Source organism: Anser brachyrhynchus, assembly GCF_964034855.1.
Source record: "Anser brachyrhynchus genome assembly, chromosome: 2".
In the NCBI taxonomy this organism is placed as follows: domain Eukaryota; kingdom Metazoa; phylum Chordata; class Aves; order Anseriformes; family Anatidae; genus Anser; species Anser brachyrhynchus.
Genome location: NC_137695.1, coordinates 124,870,094 through 124,892,437, shown reverse-complemented (window position 1 = coordinate 124,892,437; position 22,344 = coordinate 124,870,094). Strand labels below are relative to the sequence as shown.

General features: G+C 60.2%; 1 protein-coding gene across 2 annotated transcripts in view; it reads right to left on the bottom strand.

The window, feature by feature from the left end:
- The window catches only part of DNAJC5B (DnaJ heat shock protein family (Hsp40) member C5 beta), a 60,228-nt gene that overhangs the window by 18,856 nt on the left and 19,028 nt on the right, over positions 1–22,344 (bottom strand). The gene's annotated exons all lie outside the window — the stretch shown is intronic.

Genomic DNA, 22,344 nt, shown 5'->3' with positions numbered 1-22,344 from the left:
TGGTTGTCTGTGTGTCTGCGGAGAGGGCAAGGAAAGGGTTTCTGTGTTTTTGTGTACGTGCCTTTAGTGAGGGAAGCGCCTGAGGTGTGCGTGGAGGTGTGTTGGTGCTGTAGGGAAGTGTGTATGGAGGAGGAGTTGTAGCAGAGTGGTGCGGCTTATTTCTGGAAGCGGGAGAGGTGTGTGAGGGGCGTGTGAAGGGCGTGTTGCCGGGCAGGCGTCTGTGATTCCTTCGATAGCTCAGCTGGTAGAGCGGAGGACTGTAGGCTCCCATGCACGGCCATCCTTAGGTCGCTGGTTCAACTCCGGCTCGAAGGAGCGCCCTTTTGGCTCTTGTCCAGGGGGCGGGCTGGGAGACTGCGAGCAGACGGCTGCTCAGGGGCCGGCCGTGGGCTGGGGAATTAGCTCAAGTGGTAGAGCGCTCGCTTAGCATGTGAGAGGCAGCGGGATCGATGCCCGCATTCTCCAATGCTTTTCCGTCCCCTTGCCTGGACATCAGGCCTGCGGCACTGGGGACGCGTGTCGTCCCTACTGTGGGGCTCTGGAGAACCTGGGCAGCGTCTGGGCTGCTGCGGACCACGACGGCATCCAGTCAGCATGCAGGCCAAGGGCAGCACGGGCTGTAGCAGGAGGGAAGCGATGCTCCTCCGCCATAGATGGGCACGCGATCGACGGCATCAAGAGAAGCACGTCCTTGTGTAGGCCTCTGTGTGCGAGGAAGACGTTGAGCAAGTGCTGCAGGCTGAGAAGAAGGCCACCACCGGGACGGCGTGACTTGGGAACACGTGCTCTGCGAGGACGGCTCAATGAAGGGGGCCTATCCTGAGCCAGGAGAGGAGAGGGCTTTGTGGGGAGCAAAGCAGCCCCCCTTCTCGGGATCGCATCTTGGCTCGTTATCGATGCAGTAGAGCTCGGCCTTTTTGTCTGGCCGTTGGCAGAAGGGCGCGGAACAATGGAGCCCCGTTGAAGCAGGAGAGGAGCCCCGAGGTTACATGAAATTGTCTTTCATCCTGGGGATGTTCAGACAGTGGATGAGGGTGGGCAGGGGCTCTGTGCAGTCCCCCTGCGTGTGAGTGGTCGTGAGGTGGAGGTGCTAAAGCCCTGCCGCAGGCGGTGTTATCGTCCGAAGGTGGGAGCTGTTGGAGGTAGCGGTTGCACTCTGCGCATGCTGAGGACAGGGTGTCTGTTGCCCTTGTGCAAAAGGTGAAGCTGTGAGGGGTAGTTTGGAGTGTTGCGGAAGTGAGGAGGAGGTTACTGAGAAGACGGCCGATGGGCGTTGTTTTGTGAGCGCGTTGATCAGAGGTGAAGTGAGAGGAGGGCAGAAGCTTCAGGCGAGCGGTTTGAGGTGGTGGCGTTCTGGTTGTCTGTGTGTCTGCGGAGAGGGCAAGGAAAGGGTTTCTGTGTTTTTGTGTACGTGCCTTTAGTGAGGGAAGCGCCTGAGGTGTGCGTGGAGGTGTGTTGGTGCTGTAGGGAAGTGTGTATGGAGGAGGAGTTGTAGCAGAGTGGTGCGGCTTATTTCTGGAAGCGGGAGAGGTGTGTGAGGGGCGTGTGAAGGGCGTGTTGCCGGGCAGGCGTCTGTGATTCCTTCGATAGCTCAGCTGGTAGAGCGGAGGACTGTAGGCTCCCATGCACGGCCATCCTTAGGTCGCTGGTTCAACTCCGGCTCGAAGGAGCGCCCTTTTGGCTCTTGTCCAGGGGGCGGGCTGGGAGACTGCGAGCAGACGGCTGCTCAGGGGCCGGCCGTGGGCTGGGGAATTAGCTCAAGTGGTAGAGCGCTCGCTTAGCATGTGAGAGGCAGCGGGATCGATGCCCGCATTCTCCAATGCTTTTCCGTCCCCTTGCCTGGACATCAGGCCTGCGGCACTGGGGACGCGTGTCGTCCCTACTGTGGGGCTCTGGAGAACCTGGGCAGCGTCTGGGCTGCTGCGGACCACGACGGCATCCAGTCAGCATGCAGGCCAAGGGCAGCACGGGCTGTAGCAGGAGGGAAGTGATGCTCCTCCGCCATAGATGGGCACGCGATCGACGGCATCAAGAGAAGCACGTCCTTGTGTAGGCCTCTGTGTGCGAGGAAGACGTTGAGCAAGTGCTGCAGGCTGAGAAGAAGGCCACCACCGGGACGGCGTGACTTGGGAACACGTGCTCTGCGAGGACGGCTCAATGAAGTGGGCCTATCCTGAGCCAGGAGAGGAGAGGGCTTTGTGGGGAGCAAAGCAGCCCCCCTTCTCGGGATCGCATCTTGGCTCGTTATCGATGCAGTAGAGCTCGGCCTTTTTGTCTGGCCGTTGGCAGAAGGGCGCGGAACAATGGAGCCCCGTTGAAACAGGAGAGGAGCCCCGAGGTTACATGAAATTGTCTTTCATCCTGGGGATGTTCAGACAGTGGATGAGGGTGGGCAGGGGCTCTGTGCGGTCCCCCTGCGTGTGAGTGGTCGTGAGGTGGAGGTGCTAAAGCCCTGCCGCAGGCGGTGTTATCGTCCGAAGGTGGGAGCTGTTGGAGGTAGCGGTTGCACTCTGCGCATGCTGAGGACAGGGTGTCTGTTGCCCTTGTGCAAAAGGCGAAGCTGTGAGGGGTTGTTTGGGGTGTTGCGGAAGTGAGGAGGAGGTTACTGAGAAGACGGCCGATGGGCGTTGTTTTGTGAGCGCGTTGATCAGAGGTGAAGTGAGAGGAGGGCAGAAGCTTCAGGCGAGCGGTTTGAGGTGGTGGCGTTCTGGTTGTCTGTGTGTCTGCGGAGAGGGCAAGGAAAGGGTTTCTGTGTTTTTGTGTACGTGCCTTTAGTGAGGGAAGCGCCTGAGGTGTGCGTGGAGGTGTGTTGGTGCTGTAGGGAAGTGTGTATGGAGGAGGAGTTGTAGCAGAGTGGTGCGGCTTATTTCTGGAAGCGGGAGAGGTGTGTGAGGGGCGTGTGAAGGGCGTGTTGCCGGGCAGGCGTCTGTGATTCCTTCGATAGCTCAGCTGGTAGAGCGGAGGACTGTAGGCTCCCATGCACGGCCATCCTTAGGTCGCTGGTTCAACTCCGGCTCGAAGGAGCGCCCTTTTGGCTCTTGTCCAGGGGGCGGGCTGGGAGACTGCGAGCAGACGGCTGCTCAGGGGCCGGCCGTGGGCTGGGGAATTAGCTCAAGTGGTAGAGCGCTCGCTTAGCATGTGAGAGGCAGCGGGATCGATGCCCGCATTCTCCAATGCTTTTCCGTCCCCTTGCCTGGACATCAGGCCTGCGGCACTGGGGACGCGTGTCGTCCCTACTGTGGGGCTCTGGAGAACCTGGGCAGCGTCTGGGCTGCTGCGGACCACGACGGCATCCAGTCAGCATGCAGGCCAAGGGCAGCACGGGCTGTAGCAGGAGGGAAGTGATGCTCCTCCGCCATAGATGGGCACGCGATCGACGGCATCAAGAGAAGCACGTCCTTGTGTAGGCCTCTGTGTGCGAGGAAGACGTTGAGCAAGTGCTGCAGGCTGAGAAGAAGGCCACCACCGGGACGGCGTGACTTGGGAACACGTGCTCTGCGAGGACGGCTCAATGAAGGGGGCCTATCCTGAGCCAGGAGAGGAGAGGGCTTTGTGGGGAGCAAAGCAGCCCCCCTTCTCGGGATCGCATCTTGGCTCGTTATCGATGCAGTAGAGCTCGGCCTTTTTGTCTGGCCGTTGGCAGAAGGGCGCGGAACAATGGAGCCCCGTTGAAGCAGGAGAGGAGCCCCGAGGTTACATGAAATTGTCTTTCATCCTGGGGATGTTCAGACAGTGGATGAGGGTGGGCAGGGGCTCTGTGCGGTCCCCCTGCGTGTGAGTGGTCGTGAGGTGGAGGTGCTAAAGCCCTGCCGCAGGCGGTGTTATCGTCCGAAGGTGGGAGCTGTTGGAGGTAGCGGTTGCACTCTGCGCATGCTGAGGACAGGGTGTCTGTTGCCCTTGTGCAAAAGGTGAAGCTGTGAGGGGTAGTTTGGAGTGTTGCGGAAGTGAGGAGGAGGTTACTGAGAAGACGGCCGATGGGCGTTGTTTTGTGAGCGCGTTGATCAGAGGTGAAGTGAGAGGAGGGCAGAAGCTTCAGGCGAGCGGTTTGAGGTGGTGGCGTTCTGGTTGTCTGTGTGTCTGCGGAGAGGGCAAGGAAAGGGTTTCTGTGTTTTTGTGTACGTGCCTTTAGTGAGGGAAGCGCCTGAGGTGTGCGTGGAGGTGTGTTGGTGCTGTAGGGAAGTGTGTATGGAGGAGGAGTTGTAGCAGAGTGGTGCGGCTTATTTCTGGAAGCGGGAGAGGTGTGTGAGGGGCGTGTGAAGGGCGTGTTGCCGGGCAGGCGTCTGTGATTCCTTCGATAGCTCAGCTGGTAGAGCGGAGGACTGTAGGCTCCCATGCACGGCCATCCTTAGGTCGCTGGTTCAACTCCGGCTCGAAGGAGCGCCCTTTTGGCTCTTGTCCAGGGGGCGGGCTGGGAGACTGCGAGCAGACGGCTGCTCAGGGGCCGGCCGTGGGCTGGGGAATTAGCTCAAGTGGTAGAGCGCTCGCTTAGCATGTGAGAGGCAGCGGGATCGATGCCCGCATTCTCCAATGCTTTTCCGTCCCCTTGCCTGGACATCAGGCCTGCGGCACTGGGGACGCGTGTCGTCCCTACTGTGGGGCTCTGGAGAACCTGGGCAGCGTCTGGGCTGCTGCGGACCACGACGGCATCCAGTCAGCATGCAGGCCAAGGGCAGCACGGGCTGTAGCAGGAGGGAAGTGATGCTCCTCCGCCATAGATGGGCACGCGATCGACGGCATCAAGAGAAGCACGTCCTTGTGTAGGCCTCTGTGTGCGAGGAAGACGTTGAGCAAGTGCTGCAGGCTGAGAAGAAGGCCACCACCGGGACGGCGTGACTTGGGAACACGTGCTCTGCGAGGACGGCTCAATGAAGTGGGCCTATCCTGAGCCAGGAGAGGAGAGGGCTTTGTGGGGAGCAAAGCAGCCCCCCTTCTCGGGATCGCATCTTGGCTCGTTATCGATGCAGTAGAGCTCGGCCTTTTTGTCTGGCCGTTGGCAGAAGGGCGCGGAACAATGGAGCCCCGTTGAAACAGGAGAGGAGCCCCGAGGTTACATGAAATTGTCTTTCATCCTGGGGATGTTCAGACAGTGGATGAGGGTGGGCAGGGGCTCTGTGCGGTCCCCCTGCGTGTGAGTGGTCGTGAGGTGGAGGTGCTAAAGCCCTGCCGCAGGCGGTGTTATCGTCCGAAGGTGGGAGCTGTTGGAGGTAGCGGTTGCACTCTGCGCATGCTGAGGACAGGGTGTCTGTTGCCCTTGTGCAAAAGGCGAAGCTGTGAGGGGTTGTTTGGGGTGTTGCGGAAGTGAGGAGGAGGTTACTGAGAAGACGGCCGATGGGCGTTGTTTTGTGAGCGCGTTGATCAGAGGTGAAGTGAGAGGAGGGCAGAAGCTTCAGGCGAGCGGTTTGAGGTGGTGGCGTTCTGGTTGTCTGTGTGTCTGCGGAGAGGGCAAGGAAAGGGTTTCTGTGTTTTTGTGTACGTGCCTTTAGTGAGGGAAGCGCCTGAGGTGTGCGTGGAGGTGTGTTGGTGCTGTAGGGAAGTGTGTATGGAGGAGGAGTTGTAGCAGAGTGGTGCGGCTTATTTCTGGAAGCGGGAGAGGTGTGTGAGGGGCGTGTGAAGGGCGTGTTGCCGGGCAGGCGTCTGTGATTCCTTCGATAGCTCAGCTGGTAGAGCGGAGGACTGTAGGCTCCCATGCACGGCCATCCTTAGGTCGCTGGTTCAACTCCGGCTCGAAGGAGCGCCCTTTTGGCTCTTGTCCAGGGGGCGGGCTGGGAGACTGCGAGCAGACGGCTGCTCAGGGGCCGGCCGTGGGCTGGGGAATTAGCTCAAGTGGTAGAGCGCTCGCTTAGCATGTGAGAGGCAGCGGGATCGATGCCCGCATTCTCCAATGCTTTTCCGTCCCCTTGCCTGGACATCAGGCCTGCGGCACTGGGGACGCGTGTCGTCCCTACTGTGGGGCTCTGGAGAACCTGGGCAGCGTCTGGGCTGCTGCGGACCACGACGGCATCCAGTCAGCATGCAGGCCAAGGGCAGCACGGGCTGTAGCAGGAGGGAAGTGATGCTCCTCCGCCATAGATGGGCACGCGATCGACGGCATCAAGAGAAGCACGTCCTTGTGTAGGCCTCTGTGTGCGAGGAAGACGTTGAGCAAGTGCTGCAGGCTGAGAAGAAGGCCACCACCGGGACGGCGTGACTTGGGAACACGTGCTCTGCGAGGACGGCTCAATGAAGGGGGCCTATCCTGAGCCAGGAGAGGAGAGGGCTTTGTGGGGAGCAAAGCAGCCCCCCTTCTCGGGATCGCATCTTGGCTCGTTATCGATGCAGTAGAGCTCGGCCTTTTTGTCTGGCCGTTGGCAGAAGGGCGCGGAACAATGGAGCCCCGTTGAAGCAGGAGAGGAGCCCCGAGGTTACATGAAATTGTCTTTCATCCTGGGGATGTTCAGACAGTGGATGAGGGTGGGCAGGGGCTCTGTGCGGTCCCCCTGCGTGTGAGTGGTCGTGAGGTGGAGGTGCTAAAGCCCTGCCGCAGGCGGTGTTATCGTCCGAAGGTGGGAGCTGTTGGAGGTAGCGGTTGCACTCTGCGCATGCTGAGGACAGGGTGTCTGTTGCCCTTGTGCAAAAGGCGAAGCTGTGAGGGGTTGTTTGGGGTGTTGCGGAAGTGAGGAGGAGGTTACTGAGAAGACGGCCGATGGGCGTTGTTTTGTGAGCGCGTTGATCAGAGGTGAAGTGAGAGGAGGGCAGAAGCTTCAGGCGAGCGGTTTGAGGTGGTGGCGTTCTGGTTGTCTGTGTGTCTGCGGAGAGGGCAAGGAAAGGGTTTCTGTGTTTTTGTGTACGTGCCTTTAGTGAGGGAAGCGCCTGAGGTGTGCGTGGAGGTGTGTTGGTGCTGTAGGGAAGTGTGTATGGAGGAGGAGTTGTAGCAGAGTGGTGCGGCTTATTTCTGGAAGCGGGAGAGGTGTGTGAGGGGCGTGTGAAGGGCGTGTTGCCGGGCAGGCGTCTGTGATTCCTTCGATAGCTCAGCTGGTAGAGCGGAGGACTGTAGGCTCCCATGCACGGCCATCCTTAGGTCGCTGGTTCAACTCCGGCTCGAAGGAGCGCCCTTTTGCTCTTGTCCAGGGGGCGGGCTGGGAGACTGCGAGCAGACGGCTGCTCAGGGGCCGGCCGTGGGCTGGGGAATTAGCTCAAGTGGTAGAGCGCTCGCTTAGCATGTGAGAGGCAGCGGGATCGATGCCCGCATTCTCCAATGCTTTTCCGTCCCCTTGCCTGGACATCAGGCCTGCGGCACTGGGGACGCGTGTCGTCCCTACTGTGGGGCTCTGGAGAACCTGGGCAGCGTCTGGGCTGCTGCGGACCACGACGGCATCCAGTCAGCATGCAGGCCAAGGGCAGCACGGGCTGTAGCAGGAGGGAAGCGATGCTCCTCCACCATAGATGGGCACGCGATCGACGGCATCAAGAGAAGCACGTCCTTGTGTAGGCCTCTGTGTGCGAGGAAGACGTTGAGCAAGTGCTGCAGGCTGAGAAGAAGGCCACCACTGGGACGGCGTGACTTGGGAACACGTGCTCTGCGAGGACGGCTCAATGAAGGGGGCCTATCCTGAGCCAGGAGAGGAGAGGGCTTTGTGGGGAGCAAAGCAGCCCCCCTTCTCGGGATCGCATCTTGGCTCGTTATCGATGCAGTAGAGCTCGGCCTTTTTGTCTGGCCGTTGGCAGAAGGGCGCGGAACAATGGAGCCCCGTTGAAGCAGGAGAGGAGCCCCGAGGTTACATGAAATTGTCTTTCATCCTGGGGATGTTCAGACAGTGGATGAGGGTGGGCAGGGGCTCTGTGCGGTCCCCCTGCGTGTGAGTGGTCGTGAGGTGGAGGTGCTAAAGCCCTGCCGCAGGCGGTGTTATCGTCCGAAGGTGGGAGCTGTTGGAGGTAGCGGTTGCACTCTGCGCATGCTGAGGACAGGGTGTCTGTTGCCCTTGTGCAAAAGGCGAAGCTGTGAGGGGTTGTTTGGGGTGTTGCGGAAGTGAGGAGGAGGTTACTGAGAAGACGGCCGATGGGCGTTGTTTTGTGAGCGCGTTGATCAGAGGTGAAGTGAGAGGAGGGCAGAAGCTTCAGGCGAGCGGTTTGAGGTGGTGGCGTTCTGGTTGTCTGTGTGTCTGCGGAGAGGGCAAGGAAAGGGTTTCTGTGTTTTTGTGTACGTGCCTTTAGTGAGGGAAGCGCCTGAGGTGTGCGTGGAGGTGTGTTGGTGCTGTAGGGAAGTGTGTATGGAGGAGGAGTTGTAGCAGAGTGGTGCGGCTTATTTCTGGAAGCGGGAGAGGTGTGTGAGGGGCGTGTGAAGGGCGTGTTGCCGGGCAGGCGTCTGTGATTCCTTCGATAGCTCAGCTGGTAGAGCGGAGGACTGTAGGCTCCCATGCACGGCCATCCTTAGGTCGCTGGTTCAACTCCGGCTCGAAGGAGCGCCCTTTTGGCTCTTGTCCAGGGGGCGGGCTGGGAGACTGCGAGCAGACGGCTGCTCAGGGGCCGGCCGTGGGCTGGGGAATTAGCTCAAGTGGTAGAGCGCTCGCTTAGCATGTGAGAGGCAGCGGGATCGATGCCCGCATTCTCCAATGCTTTTCCGTCCCCTTGCCTGGACATCAGGCCTGCGGCAGTGGGGACGCGTGTCGTCCCTACTGTGGGGCTCTGGAGAACCTGGGCAGCGTCTGGGCTGCTGCGGACCACGACGGCATCCAGTCAGCATGCAGGCCAAGGGCAGCACGGGCTGTAGCAGGAGGGAAGTGATGCTCCTCCGCCATAGATGGGCACGCGATCGACGGCATCAAGAGAAGCACGTCCTTGTGTAGGCCTCTGTGTGCGAGGAAGACGTTGAGCAAGTGCTGCAGGCTGAGAAGAAGGCCACCACCGGGACGGCGTGACTTGGGAACACGTGCTCTGCGAGGACGGCTCAATGAAGGGGGCCTATCCTGAGCCAGGAGAGGAGAGGGCTTTGTGGGGAGTAAAGCAGCCCCCCTTCTCGGGATCGCATCTTGGCTCGTTATCGATGCAGTAGAGCTCGGCCTTTTTGTCTGGCCGTTGGCAGAAGGGCGCGGAACAATGGAGCCCCGTTGAAGCAGGAGAGGAGCCCCGAGGTTACATGAAATTGTCTTTCATCCTGGGGATGTTCAGACAGTGGATGAGGGTGGGCAGGGGCTCTGTGCGGTCCCCCTGCGTGTGAGTGGTCGTGAGGTGGAGGTGCTAAAGCCCTGCCGCAGGCGGTGTTATCGTCCGAAGGTGGGAGCTGTTGGAGGTAGCGGTTGCACTCTGCGCATGCTGAGGACAGGGTGTCTGTTGCCCTTGTGCAAAAGGCGAAGCTGTGAGGGGTTGTTTGGGGTGTTGCGGAAGTGAGGAGGAGGTTACTGAGAAGACGGCCGATGGGCGTTGTTTTGTGAGCGCGTTGATCAGAGGTGAAGTGAGAGGAGGGCAGAAGCTTCAGGCGAGCGGTTTGAGGTGGTGGCGTTCTGGTTGTCTGTGTGTCTGCGGAGAGGGCAAGGAAAGGGTTTCTGTGTTTTTGTGTACGTGCCTTTAGTGAGGGAAGCGCCTGAGGTGTGCGTGGAGGTGTGTTGGTGCTGTAGGGAAGTGTGTATGGAGGAGGAGTTGTAGCAGAGTGGTGCGGCTTATTTCTGGAAGCGGGAGAGGTGTGTGAGGGGCGTTCGAAGGGCGTGTTGCCGGGCAGGCGTCTGTGATTCCTTCGATAGCTCAGCTGGTAGAGCGGAGGACTGTAGGCTCCCATGCACGGCCATCCTTAGGTCGCTGGTTCAACTCCGGCTCGAAGGAGCGCCCTTTTGGCTCTTGTCCAGGGGGCGGGCTGGGAGACTGCGAGCAGACGGCTGCTCAGGGGCCGGCCGTGGGCTGGGGAATTAGCTCAAGTGGTAGAGCGCTCGCTTAGCATGTGAGAGGCAGCGGGATCGATGCCCGCATTCTCCAATGCTTTTCCGTCCCCTTGCCTGGACATCAGGCCTGCGGCACTGGGGACGCGTGTCGTCCCTACTGTGGGGCTCTGGAGAACCTGGGCAGCGTCTGGGCTGCTGCGGACCACGACGGCATCCAGTCAGCATGCAGGCCAAGGGCAGCACGGGCTGTAGCAGGAGGGAAGCGATGCTCCTCCGCCATAGATGGGCACGCGATCGACGGCATCAAGAGAAGCACGTCCTTGTGTAGGCCTCTGTGTGCGAGGAAGACGTTGAGCAAGTGCTGCAGGCTGAGAAGAAGGCCACCACCGGGACGGCGTGACTTGGGAACACGTGCTCTGCGAGGACGGCTCAATGAAGGGGGCCTATCCTGAGCCAGGAGAGGAGAGGGCTTTGTGGGGAGCAAAGCAGCCCCCCTTCTCGGGATCGCATCTTGGCTCGTTATCGATGCAGTAGAGCTCGGCCTTTTTGTCTGGCCGTTGGCAGAAGGGCGCGGAACAATGGAGCCCCGTTGAAGCAGGAGAGGAGCCCCGAGGTTACATGAAATTGTCTTTCATCCTGGGGATGTTCAGACAGTGGATGAGGGTGGGCAGGGGCTCTGTGCAGTCCCCCTGCGTGTGAGTGGTCGTGAGGTGGAGGTGCTAAAGCCCTGCCGCAGGCGGTGTTATCGTCCGAAGGTGGGAGCTGTTGGAGGTAGCGGTTGCACTCTGCGCATGCTGAGGACAGGGTGTCTGTTGCCCTTGTGCAAAAGGTGAAGCTGTGAGGGGTAGTTTGGAGTGTTGCGGAAGTGAGGAGGAGGTTACTGAGAAGACGGCCGATGGGCGTTGTTTTGTGAGCGCGTTGATCAGAGGTGAAGTGAGAGGAGGGCAGAAGCTTCAGGCGAGCGGTTTGAGGTGGTGGCGTTCTGGTTGTCTGTGTGTCTGCGGAGAGGGCAAGGAAAGGGTTTCTGTGTTTTTGTGTACGTGCCTTTAGTGAGGGAAGCGCCTGAGGTGTGCGTGGAGGTGTGTTGGTGCTGTAGGGAAGTGTGTATGGAGGAGGAGATGTAGCAGAGTGGTGCGGCTTATTTCTGGAAGCGGGAGAGGTGTGTGAGGGGCGTGTGAAGGGCGTGTTGCCGGGCAGGCGTCTGTGATTCCTTCGATAGCTCAGCTGGTAGAGCGGAGGACTGTAGGCTCCCATGCACGGCCATCCTTAGGTCGCTGGTTCAACTCCGGCTCGAAGGAGCGCCCTTTTGGCTCTTGTCCAGGGGGCGGGCTGGGAGACTGCGAGCAGACGGCTGCTCAGGGGCCGGCCGTGGGCTGGGGAATTAGCTCAAGTGGTAGAGCGCTCGCTTAGCATGTGAGAGGCAGCGGGATCGATGCCCGCATTCTCCAATGCTTTTCCGTCCCCTTGCCTGGACATCAGGCCTGCGGCACTGGGGACGCGTGTCGTCCCTACTGTGGGGCTCTGGAGAACCTGGGCAGCGTCTGGGCTGCTGCGGACCACGACGGCATCCAGTCAGCATGCAGGCCAAGGGCAGCACGGGCTGTAGCAGGAGGGAAGTGATGCTCCTCCGCCATAGATGGGCACGCGATCGACGGCATCAAGAGAAGCACGTCCTTGTGTAGGCCTCTGTGTGCGAGGAAGACGTTGAGCAAGTGCTGCAGGCTGAGAAGAAGGCCACCACCGGGACGGCGTGACTTGGGAACACGTGCTCTGCGAGGACGGCTCAATGAAGTGGGCCTATCCTGAGCCAGGAGAGGAGAGGGCTTTGTGGGGAGCAAAGCAGCCCCCCTTCTCGGGATCGCATCTTGGCTCGTTATCGATGCAGTAGAGCTCGGCCTTTTTGTCTGGCCGTTGGCAGAAGGGCGCGGAACAATGGAGCCCCGTTGAAACAGGAGAGGAGCCCCGAGGTTACATGAAATTGTCTTTCATCCTGGGGATGTTCAGACAGTGGATGAGGGTGGGCAGGGGCTCTGTGCGGTCCCCCTGCGTGTGAGTGGTCGTGAGGTGGAGGTGCTAAAGCCCTGCCGCAGGCGGTGTTATCGTCCGAAGGTGGGAGCTGTTGGAGGTAGCGGTTGCACTCTGCGCATGCTGAGGACAGGGTGTCTGTTGCCCTTGTGCAAAAGGCGAAGCTGTGAGGGGTTGTTTGGGGTGTTGCGGAAGTGAGGAGGAGGTTACTGAGAAGATGGCCGATGGGCGTTGTTTTGTGAGCGCGTTGATCAGAGGTGAAGTGAGAGGAGGGCAGAAGCTTCAGGCGAGCGGTTTGAGGTGGTGGCGTTCTGGTTGTCTGTGTGTCTGCGGAGAGGGCAAGGAAAGGGTTTCTGTGTTTTTGTGTACGTGCCTTTAGTGAGGGAAGCGCCTGAGGTGTGCGTGGAGGTGTGTTGGTGCTGTAGGGAAGTGTGTATGGAGGAGGAGTTGTAGCAGAGTGGTGCGGCTTATTTCTGGAAGCGGGAGAGGTGTGTGAGGGGCGTGTGAAGGGCGTGTTGCCGGGCAGGCGTCTGTGATTCCTTCGATAGCTCAGCTGGTAGAGCGGAGGACTGTAGGCTCCCATGCACGGCCATCCTTAGGTCGCTGGTTCAACTCCGGCTCGAAGGAGCGCCCTTTTGCTCTTGTCCAGGGGGCGGGCTGGGAGACTGCGAGCAGACGGCTGCTCAGGGGCCGGCCGTGGGCTGGGGAATTAGCTCAAGTGGTAGAGCGCTCGCTTAGCATGTGAGAGGCAGCGGGATCGATGCCCGCATTCTCCAATGCTTTTCCGTCCCCTTGCCTGGACATCAGGCCTGCGGCACTGGGGACGCGTGTCGTCCCTACTGTGGGGCTCTGGAGAACCTGGGCAGCGTCTGGGCTGCTGCGGACCACGACGGCATCCAGTCAGCATGCAGGCCAAGGGCAGCATGGGCTGTAGCAGGAGGGAAGTGATGCTCCTCCGCCATAGATGGGCACGCGATCGACGGCATCAAGAGAAGCACGTCCTTGTGTAGGCCTCTGTGTGCGAGGAAGACGTTGAGCAAGTGCTGCAGGCTGAGAAGAAGGCCACCACCGGGACGGCGTGACTTGGGAACACGTGCTCTGCGAGGACGGCTCAATGAAGGGGGCCTATCCTGAGCCAGGAGAGGAGAGGGCTTTGTGGGGAGCAAAGCAGCCCCCCTTCTCGGGATCGCATCTTGGCTCGTTATCGATGCAGTAGAGCTCGGCCTTTTTGTCTGGCCGTTGGCAGAAGGGCGCGGAACAATGGAGCCCCGTTGAAGCAGGAGAGGAGCCCCGAGGTTACATGAAATTGTCTTTCATCCTGGGGATGTTCAGACAGTGGATGAGGGTGGGCAGGGGCTCTGTGCGGTCCCCCTGCGTGTGAGTGGTCGTGAGGTGGAGGTGCTAAAGCCCTGCCGCAGGCGGTGTTATCGTCCGAAGGTGGGAGCTGTTGGAGGTAGCGGTTGCACTCTGCGCATGCTGAGGACAGGGTGTCTGTTGCCCTTGTGCAAAAGGCGAAGCTGTGAGGGGTTGTTTGGGGTGTTGCGGAAGTGAGGAGGAGGTTACTGAGAAGACGGCCGATGGGCGTTGTTTTGTGAGCGCGTTGATCAGAGGTGAAGCGAGAGGAGGGCAGAAGCTTCAGGCGAGCAGTTTGAGGTGGTGGCGTTCTGGTTGTCTGTGTGTCTGCGGAGAGGGCAAGGAAAGGGTTTCTGTGTTTTTGTGTACGTGCCTTTAGTGAGGGAAGCGCCTGAGGTGTGCGTGGAGGTGTGTTGGTGCTGTAGGGAAGTGTGTATGGAGGAGGAGATGTAGCAGAGTGGTACGGCTTATTTCTGGAAGCGGGAGAGGTGTGTGAGGGGCGTGTGAAGGGCGTGTTGTCGGGCAGGCGTCTGTGATTCCTTCAATAGCTCAGCTGGTAGAGCGGAGGACTGTAGGCTCCCATGCACGGCCATCCTTAGGTCGCTGGTTCAACTCCGGCTCGAAGGAGCGCCCTTTTGGCTCTTGTCCAGGGGGCGGGCTGGGAGACTGCGAGCAGACGGCTGCTCAGGGGCCGGCCGTGGGCTGGGGAATTAGCTCAAGTGGTAGAGCGCTCGCTTAGCATGTGAGAGGCAGCGGGATCGATGCCCGCATTCTCCAATGCTTTTCCGTCCCCTTGCCTGGACATCAGGCCTGCGGCACTGGGGACGCGTGTCGTCCCTACTGTGGGGCTCTGGAGAACCTGGGCAGCGTCTGGGCTGCTGCGGACCACGACGGCATCCAGTCAGCATGCAGGCCAAGGGCAGCACGGGCTGTAGCAGGAGGGAAGTGATGCTCCTCCGCCATAGATGGGCACGCGATCGACGGCATCAAGAGAAGCACGTCCTTGTGTAGGCCTCTGTGTGCGAGGAAGACGTTGAGCAAGTGCTGCAGGCTGAGAAGAAGGCCACCACCGGGACGGCGTGACTTGGGAACACGTGCTCTGCGAGGACGGCTCAATGAAGGGGGCCTATCCTGAGCCAGGAGAGGAGAGGGCTTTGTGGGGAGCAAAGCAGCCCCCCTTCTCGGGATCGCATCTTGGCTCGTTATCGATGCAGTAGAGCTCGGCCTTTTTGTCTGGCCGTTGGCAGAAGGGCGCGGAACAATGGAGCCCCGTTGAAGCAGGAGAGGAGCCCCGAGGTTACATGAAATTGTCTTTCATCCTGGGGATGTTCAGACAGTGGATGAGGGTGGGCAGGGGCTCTGTGCAGTCCCCCTGCGTGTGAGTGGTCGTGAGGTGGAGGTGCTAAAGCCCTGCCGCAGGCGGTGTTATCGTCCGAAGGTGGGAGCTGTTGGAGGTAGCGGTTGCACTCTGCGCATGCTGAGGACAGGGTGTCTGTTGCCCTTGTGCAAAAGGTGAAGCTGTGAGGGGTAGTTTGGAGTGTTGCGGAAGTGAGGAGGAGGTTACTGAGAAGACGGCCGATGGGCGTTGTTTTGTGAGCGCGTTGATCAGAGGTGAAGTGAGAGGAGGGCAGAAGCTTCAGGCGAGCGGTTTGAGGTGGTGGCGTTCTGGTTGTCTGTGTGTCTGCGGAGAGGGCAAGGAAAGGGTTTCTGTGTTTTTGTGTACGTGCCTTTAGTGAGGGAAGCGCCTGAGGTGTGCGTGGAGGTGTGTTGGTGCTGTAGGGAAGTGTGTATGGAGGAGGAGTTGTAGCAGAGTGGTGCGGCTTATTTCTGGAAGCGGGAGAGGTGTGTGAGGGGCGTGTGAAGGGCGTGTTGCCGGGCAGGCGTCTGTGATTCCTTCGATAGCTCAGCTGGTAGAGCGGAGGACTGTAGGCTCCCATGCACGGCCATCCTTAGGTCGCTGGTTCAACTCCGGCTCGAAGGAGCGCCCTTTTGGCTCTTGTCCAGGGGGCGGGCTGGGAGACTGCGAGCAGACGGCTGCTCAGGGGCCGGCCGTGGGCTGGGGAATTAGCTCAAGTGGTAGAGCGCTCGCTTAGCATGTGAGAGGCAGCGGGATCGATGCCCGCATTCTCCAATGCTTTTCCGTCCCCTTGCCTGGACATCAGGCCTGCGGCACTGGGGACGCGTGTCGTCCCTACTGTGGGGCTCTGGAGAACCTGGGCAGCGTCTGGGCTGCTGCGGACCACGACGGCATCCAGTCAGCATGCAGGCCAAGGGCAGCACGGGCTGTAGCAGGAGGGAAGTGATGCTCCTCCGCCATAGATGGGCACGCGATCGACGGCATCAAGAGAAGCACGTCCTTGTGTAGGCCTCTGTGTGCGAGGAAGACGTTGAGCAAGTGCTGCAGGCTGAGAAGAAGGCCACCACCGGGACGGCGTGACTTGGGAACACGTGCTCTGCGAGGACGGCTCAATGAAGTGGGCCTATCCTGAGCCAGGAGAGGAGAGGGCTTTGTGGGGAGCAAAGCAGCCCCCCTTCTCGGGATCGCATCTTGGCTCGTTATCGATGCAGTAGAGCTCGGCCTTTTTGTCTGGCCGTTGGCAGAAGGGCGCGGAACAATGGAGCCCCGTTGAAACAGGAGAGGAGCCCCGAGGTTACATGAAATTGTCTTTCATCCTGGGGATGTTCAGACAGTGGATGAGGGTGGGCAGGGGCTCTGTGCGGTCCCCCTGCGTGTGAGTGGTCGTGAGGTGGAGGTGCTAAAGCCCTGCCGCAGGCGGTGTTATCGTCCGAAGGTGGGAGCTGTTGGAGGTAGCGGTTGCACTCTGCGCATGCTGAGGACAGGGTGTCTGTTGCCCTTGTGCAAAAGGCGAAGCTGTGAGGGGTTGTTTGGGGTGTTGCGGAAGTGAGGAGGAGGTTACTGAGAAGACGGCCGATGGGCGTTGTTTTGTGAGCGCGTTGATCAGAGGTGAAGTGAGAGGAGGGCAGAAGCTTCAGGCGAGCGGTTTGAGGTGGTGGCGTTCTGGTTGTCTGTGTGTCTGCGGAGAGGGCAAGGAAAGGGTTTCTGTGTTTTTGTGTACGTGCCTTTAGTGAGGGAAGCGCCTGAGGTGTGCGTGGAGGTGTGTTGGTGCTGTAGGGAAGTGTGTATGGAGGAGGAGTTGTAGCAGAGTGGTGCGGCTTATTTCTGGAAGCGGGAGAGGTGTGTGAGGGGCGTGTGAAGGGCGTGTTGCCGGGCAGGCGTCTGTGATTCCTTCGATAGCTCAGCTGGTAGAGCGGAGGACTGTAGGCTCCCATGCACGGCCATCCTTAGGTCGCTGGTTCAACTCCGGCTCGAAGGAGCGCCCTTTTGGCTCTTGTCCAGGGGGCGGGCTGGGAGACTGCGAGCAGACGGCTGCTCAGGGGCCGGCCGTGGGCTGGGGAATTAGCTCAAGTGGTAGAGCGCTCGCTTAGCATGTGAGAGGCAGCGGGATCGATGCCCGCATTCTCCAATGCTTTTCCGTCCCCTTGCCTGGACATCAGGCCTGCGGCACTGGGGACGCGTGTCGTCCCTACTGTGGGGCTCTGGAGAACCTGGGCAGCGTCTGGGCTGCTGCGGACCACGACGGCATCCAGTCAGCATGCAGGCCAAGGGCAGCACGGGCTGTAGCAGGAGGGAAGTGATGCTCCTCCGCCATAGATGGGCACGCGATCGACGGCATCAAGAGAAGCACGTCCTTGTGTAGGCCTCTGTGTGCGAGGAAGACGTTGAGCAAGTGCTGCAGGCTGAGAAGAAGGCCACCACCGGGACGGCGTGACTTGGGAACACGTGCTCTGCGAGGACGGCTCAATGAAGGGGGCCTATCCTGAGCCAGGAGAGGAGAGGGCTTTGTGGGGAGCAAAGCAGCCCCCCTTCTCGGGATCGCATCTTGGCTCGTTATCGATGCAGTAGAGCTCGGCCTTTTTGTCTGGCCGTTGGCAGAAGGGCGCGGAACAATGGAGCCCCGTTGAAGCAGGAGAGGAGCCCCGAGGTTACATGAAATTGTCTTTCATCCTGGGGATGTTCAGACAGTGGATGAGGGTGGGCAGGGGCTCTGTGCGGTCCCCCTGCGTGTGAGTGGTCGTGAGGTGGAGGTGCTAAAGCCCTGCCGCAGGCGGTGTTATCGTCCGAAGGTGGGAGCTGTTGGAGGTAGCGGTTGCACTCTGCGCATGCTGAGGACAGGGTGTCTGTTGCCCTTGTGCAAAAGGCGAAGCTGTGAGGGGTTGTTTGGGGTGTTGCGGAAGTGAGGAGGAGGTTACTGAGAAGACGGCCGATGGGCGTTGTTTTGTGAGCGCGTTGATCAGAGGTGAAGTGAGAGGAGGGCAGAAGCTTCAGGCGAGCGGTTTGAGGTGGTGGCGTTCTGGTTGTCTGTGTGTCTGCGGAGAGGGCAAGGAAAGGGTTTCTGTGTTTTTGTGTACGTGCCTTTAGTGAGGGAAGCGCCTGAGGTGTGCGTGGAGGTGTGTTGGTGCTGTAGGGAAGTGTGTATGGAGGAGGAGTTGTAGCAGAGTGGTGCGGCTTATTTCTGGAAGCGGGAGAGGTGTGTGAGGGGCGTGTGAAGGGCGTGTTGCCGGGCAGGCGTCTGTGATTCCTTCGATAGCTCAGCTGGTAGAGCGGAGGACTGTAGGCTCCCATGCACGGCCATCCTTAGGTCGCTGGTTCAACTCCGGCTCGAAGGAGCGCCCTTTTGCTCTTGTCCAGGGGGCGGGCTGGGAGACTGCGAGCAGACGGCTGCTCAGGGGCCGGCCGTGGGCTGGGGAATTAGCTCAAGTGGTAGAGCGCTCGCTTAGCATGTGAGAGGCAGCGGGATCGATGCCCGCATTCTCCAATGCTTTTCCGTCCCCTTGCCTGGACATCAGGCCTGCGGCACTGGGGACGCGTGTCGTCCCTACTGTGGGGCTCTGGAGAACCTGGGCAGCGTCTGGGCTGCTGCGGACCACGACGGCATCCAGTCAGCATGCAGGCCAAGGGCAGCACGGGCTGTAGCAGGAGGGAAGCGATGCTCCTCCACCATAGATGGGCACGCGATCGACGGCATCAAGAGAAGCACGTCCTTGTGTAGGCCTCTGTGTGCGAGGAAGACGTTGAGCAAGTGCTGCAGGCTGAGAAGAAGGCCACCACTGGGACGGCGTGACTTGGGAACACGTGCTCTGCGAGGACGGCTCAATGAAGGGGGCCTATCCTGAGCCAGGAGAGGAGAGGGCTTTGTGGGGAGCAAAGCAGCCCCCCTTCTCGGGATCGCATCTTGGCTCGTTATCGATGCAGTAGAGCTCGGCCTTTTTGTCTGGCCGTTGGCAGAAGGGCGCGGAACAATGGAGCCCCGTTGAAGCAGGAGAGGAGCCCCGAGGTTACATGAAATTGTCTTTCATCCTGGGGATGTTCAGACAGTGGATGAGGGTGGGCAGGGGCTCTGTGCGGTCCCCCTGCGTGTGAGTGGTCGTGAGGTGGAGGTGCTAAAGCCCTGCCGCAGGCGGTGTTATCGTCCGAAGGTGGGAGCTGTTGGAGGTAGCGGTTGCACTCTGCGCATGCTGAGGACAGGGTGTCTGTTGCCCTTGTGCAAAAGGCGAAGCTGTGAGGGGTTGTTTGGGGTGTTGCGGAAGTGAGGAGGAGGTTACTGAGAAGACGGCCGATGGGCGTTGTTTTGTGAGCGCGTTGATCAGAGGTGAAGTGAGAGGAGGGCAGAAGCTTCAGGCGAGCGGTTTGAGGTGGTGGCGTTCTGGTTGTCTGTGTGTCTGCGGAGAGGGCAAGGAAAGGGTTTCTGTGTTTTTGTGTACGTGCCTTTAGTGAGGGAAGCGCCTGAGGTGTGCGTGGAGGTGTGTTGGTGCTGTAGGGAAGTGTGTATGGAGGAGGAGTTGTAGCAGAGTGGTGCGGCTTATTTCTGGAAGCGGGAGAGGTGTGTGAGGGGCGTGTGAAGGGCGTGTTGCCGGGCAGGCGTCTGTGATTCCTTCGATAGCTCAGCTGGTAGAGCGGAGGACTGTAGGCTCCCATGCACGGCCATCCTTAGGTCGCTGGTTCAACTCCGGCTCGAAGGAGCGCCCTTTTGGCTCTTGTCCAGGGGGCGGGCTGGGAGACTGCGAGCAGACGGCTGCTCAGGGGCCGGCCGTGGGCTGGGGAATTAGCTCAAGTGGTAGAGCGCTCGCTTAGCATGTGAGAGGCAGCGGGATCGATGCCCGCATTCTCCAATGCTTTTCCGTCCCCTTGCCTGGACATCAGGCCTGCGGCAGTGGGGACGCGTGTCGTCCCTACTGTGGGGCTCTGGAGAACCTGGGCAGCGTCTGGGCTGCTGCGGACCACGACGGCATCCAGTCAGCATGCAGGCCAAGGGCAGCACGGGCTGTAGCAGGAGGGAAGTGATGCTCCTCCGCCATAGATGGGCACGCGATCGACGGCATCAAGAGAAGCACGTCCTTGTGTAGGCCTCTGTGTGCGAGGAAGACGTTGAGCAAGTGCTGCAGGCTGAGAAGAAGGCCACCACCGGGACGGCGTGACTTGGGAACACGTGCTCTGCGAGGACGGCTCAATGAAGGGGGCCTATCCTGAGCCAGGAGAGGAGAGGGCTTTGTGGGGAGTAAAGCAGCCCCCCTTCTCGGGATCGCATCTTGGCTCGTTATCGATGCAGTAGAGCTCGGCCTTTTTGTCTGGCCGTTGGCAGAAGGGCGCGGAACAATGGAGCCCCGTTGAAGCAGGAGAGGAGCCCCGAGGTTACATGAAATTGTCTTTCATCCTGGGGATGTTCAGACAGTGGATGAGGGTGGGCAGGGGCTCTGTGCGGTCCCCCTGCGTGTGAGTGGTCGTGAGGTGGAGGTGCTAAAGCCCTGCCGCAGGCGGTGTTATCGTCCGAAGGTGGGAGCTGTTGGAGGTAGCGGTTGCACTCTGCGCATGCTGAGGACAGGGTGTCTGTTGCCCTTGTGCAAAAGGCGAAGCTGTGAGGGGTTGTTTGGGGTGTTGCGGAAGTGAGGAGGAGGTTACTGAGAAGACGGCCGATGGGCGTTGTTTTGTGAGCGCGTTGATCAGAGGTGAAGTGAGAGGAGGGCAGAAGCTTCAGGCGAGCGGTTTGAGGTGGTGGCGTTCTGGTTGTCTGTGTGTCTGCGGAGAGGGCAAGGAAAGGGTTTCTGTGTTTTTGTGTACGTGCCTTTAGTGAGGGAAGCGCCTGAGGTGTGCGTGGAGGTGTGTTGGTGCTGTAGGGAAGTGTGTATGGAGGAGGAGTTGTAGCAGAGTGGTGCGGCTTATTTCTGGAAGCGGGAGAGGTGTGTGAGGGGCGTTCGAAGGGCGTGTTGCCGGGCAGGCGTCTGTGATTCCTTCGATAGCTCAGCTGGTAGAGCGGAGGACTGTAGGCTCCCATGCACGGCCATCCTTAGGTCGCTGGTTCAACTCCGGCTCGAAGGAGCGCCCTTTTGGCTCTTGTCCAGGGGGCGGGCTGGGAGACTGCGAGCAGACGGCTGCTCAGGGGCCGGCCGTGGGCTGGGGAATTAGCTCAAGTGGTAGAGCGCTCGCTTAGCATGTGAGAGGCAGCGGGATCGATGCCCGCATTCTCCAATGCTTTTCCGTCCCCTTGCCTGGACATCAGGCCTGCGGCACTGGGGACGCGTGTCGTCCCTACTGTGGGGCTCTGGAGAACCTGGGCAGCGTCTGGGCTGCTGCGGACCACGACGGCATCCAGTCAGCATGCAGGCCAAGGGCAGCACGGGCTGTAGCAGGAGGGAAGCGATGCTCCTCCGCCATAGATGGGCACGCGATCGACGGCATCAAGAGAAGCACGTCCTTGTGTAGGCCTCTGTGTGCGAGGAAGACGTTGAGCAAGTGCTGCAGGCTGAGAAGAAGGCCACCACCGGGACGGCGTGACTTGGGAACACGTGCTCTGCGAGGACGGCTCAATGAAGGGGGCCTATCCTGAGCCAGGAGAGGAGAGGGCTTTGTGGGGAGCAAAGCAGCCCCCCTTCTCGGGATCGCATCTTGGCTCGTTATCGATGCAGTAGAGCTCGGCCTTTTTGTCTGGCCGTTGGCAGAAGGGCGCGGAACAATGGAGCCCCGTTGAAGCAGGAGAGGAGCCCCGAGGTTACATGAAATTGTCTTTCATCCTGGGGATGTTCAGACAGTGGATGAGGGTGGGCAGGGGCTCTGTGCAGTCCCCCTGCGTGTGAGTGGTCGTGAGGTGGAGGTGCTAAAGCCCTGCCGCAGGCGGTGTTATCGTCCGAAGGTGGGAGCTGTTGGAGGTAGCGGTTGCACTCTGCGCATGCTGAGGACAGGGTGTCTGTTGCCCTTGTGCAAAAGGTGAAGCTGTGAGGGGTAGTTTGGAGTGTTGCGGAAGTGAGGAGGAGGTTACTGAGAAGACGGCCGATGGGCGTTGTTTTGTGAGCGCGTTGATCAGAGGTGAAGTGAGAGGAGGGCAGAAGCTTCAGGCGAGCGGTTTGAGGTGGTGGCGTTCTGGTTGTCTGTGTGTCTGCGGAGAGGGCAAGGAAAGGGTTTCTGTGTTTTTGTGTACGTGCCTTTAGTGAGGGAAGCGCCTGAGGTGTGCGTGGAGGTGTGTTGGTGCTGTAGGGAAGTGTGTATGGAGGAGGAGATGTAGCAGAGTGGTGCGGCTTATTTCTGGAAGCGGGAGAGGTGTGTGAGGGGCGTGTGAAGGGCGTGTTGCCGGGCAGGCGTCTGTGATTCCTTCGATAGCTCAGCTGGTAGAGCGGAGGACTGTAGGCTCCCATGCACGGCCATCCTTAGGTCGCTGGTTCAACTCCGGCTCGAAGGAGCGCCCTTTTGGCTCTTGTCCAGGGGGCGGGCTGGGAGACTGCGAGCAGACGGCTGCTCAGGGGCCGGCCGTGGGCTGGGGAATTAGCTCAAGTGGTAGAGCGCTCGCTTAGCATGTGAGAGGCAGCGGGATCGATGCCCGCATTCTCCAATGCTTTTCCGTCCCCTTGCCTGGACATCAGGCCTGCGGCACTGGGGACGCGTGTCGTCCCTACTGTGGGGCTCTGGAGAACCTGGGCAGCGTCTGGGCTGCTGCGGACCACGACGGCATCCAGTCAGCATGCAGGCCAAGGGCAGCACGGGCTGTAGCAGGAGGGAAGTGATGCTCCTCCGCCATAGATGGGCACGCGATCGACGGCATCAAGAGAA